The sequence below is a fragment of the Chinchilla lanigera genome, unplaced genomic scaffold (assembly GCF_000276665.1).
Source record: "Chinchilla lanigera isolate Chin_1 unplaced genomic scaffold, ChiLan1.0 scaffold00188, whole genome shotgun sequence".
Lineage (NCBI taxonomy): Eukaryota > Metazoa > Chordata > Mammalia > Rodentia > Chinchillidae > Chinchilla > Chinchilla lanigera.
Genome location: NW_004955589.1, coordinates 23,434 through 25,564, shown reverse-complemented (window position 1 = coordinate 25,564; position 2,131 = coordinate 23,434).

The following is a 2,131-nucleotide window of genomic DNA, read 5'->3' as shown; positions in this document are numbered from 1 at the left end:
GCCCTGGGCGGCCTGCAGAGGGCGGGGTGTCGGCCCGGGCCTCGCAGAGCTCTTCGTCCCCCGCGCCCCTCTTCAGCGCGCCGTGGGCACCCCTGACCGGCCAAGGGCGCCTTTCCCAGCCCTCCGTGGGGCGCGGACCTAGTCCAGGGGCTTCGTGGGGTTCACTGCTGACCGCGCCCCTTCCGCCCCTGGTACCTGTCGTTGGCCTTCACCTTCTGGATCAGCTCACCAAAAATGTCACCACGCAATGAGGTGCCCAGCAGACCCTCTATGCTCTTGTCCCACTTAAAGAACTGGATGGGACAACTAATGAACCTAAAAGTTTGTTTATTTAAGGTAAAAGAAGAAAAGTAGGGAAAAAAGCGAAAAAGGAGTGCAAAAAAGAAGAGCTCAAGAGGAAGAAGTGCTCTGAAGAGAAAAGAAGATAGGCCCTGCCTGCGGGACAGGCCTCTACAAGCACAAGGGGACAGTGACAGCGAGGACAATGGCAGCCATCTTTCATTTGACGTCAGAGTTGGGCCTTCCCATGCAGGGCTTGGAAACTGCTCCGTACATGTATCCCCACCGTGATTTGACAGGTGTCCATGACTGACAGATCAAACCCCATTGTCCTGCCAGTTTACCATGCCCTAATCTCTTTTCTCATGGTCTTAAGGTGCAGCAGTTTATCTATAAATGCCTAAAGTTTATCCTTTATGGCAGAATAGTACTCATTGTGTATAAATACCACATTTTCTTTATCCATCCACTGATGGGCTTATAGGTTGTTTCTAAGATTTAGGCATTATAAATTGTCCTGCTATAAACGGGTATACATATATCATTGTAATAGGATGACTAATTCTTTTGGGAAGAGGAGAAGTGCTTGAACTGATCAGGAAATGGAGACAGGCTGGATTCTGAATACTTTCACCTAGGCACCTAATGCAGCAGGATTTGATTTCTCCCTAGAAGGGGAGATAGTTGGGGTGAATGGGATTATTGTTTTTAGTTTCTTTTTGAGTAATCTCATACTGATTGCCATAGTGGTTGTACTAGTTTACATTTACCAAAAATGTAGAAGGGTTCCATTTTTCCCACAGGCTCACCAGCATTTGTTAATGATTTTTTCATGATAACCATTCTTCCTGGAGTATGTTAAGTGAAATAAACCAGACACACAAGTTTAAATCTTGCTTGATTTGTGTTAGAAACCAAAAACATAAATAAAAAACAAAATAAAAGATTGATAATAGAAAGTAAGGAGATCATTTTCAACTGTGAAGGAAAACAAGAATTGTAGGGAAGGGATGGGAGAGGAAGGGAGCAAAAAAGAATTAAGATATGTTATGTACATGTACTAACTCCCCATGATAAATATAGTTGTTATATACTGCAAACATGTACTAATAAGAACTTAGGCTTTAATGATGCTTGTTCTATCATTGGTTTAATAAAATTTTACTCTGTAATTATAATGAGAAATAAAAAATAAAAAAAATTATAAAAAGAGGTAGAAGGGAAAGGATGTTTATAAAATGCATGTTCCCTGAAGCCATGTGCTGATTTTATTGCTGTTTTATATAGGTGCAAAGTCAAGTTTACAGAATTTGTGTGACTTGTCTAAGAACATAACTCAGTGGTGACAGAGCTCAAATTGAGCTCTAGTTTTGCCTAATTCCCAAAGATAGGTTGACTGTGGGCATCTTCAGGATAAGGAACACCTTCTATTGATTTCTGATTTCCCCAGCGTATAGCTGGGTGCAATGAACACCAACCCTCAGAGACATAGGCCCCTAGCTAAACTCACCCCTGGCACTCCTCTCCATAGCCAATACCCAGCAAACTTGGGCCCCTTTCCATAGGACCATGAACTTTGGACCCTAGGTATGTGTCTGCAGCAGACCTTCACCTCTGTCTTCTGAACATTCGAAAAACCACTTGGAAAACAGTATGCTAGGTGGCCCTACTTTCCCTTCCTACTGGCCCTTTCATATTATGGGTCCCCATTCAATTTCAAACTTGTTTTCTCTGTTTGACAAGTAAGGAAATTTGATTTTTTAAGATGGAAAAAAAGCATGTATTCATCCATGCATTCATTTATAAGACCCAGTAAATATTTGTGGAGCCTCTACTATACCCCATCACTGTT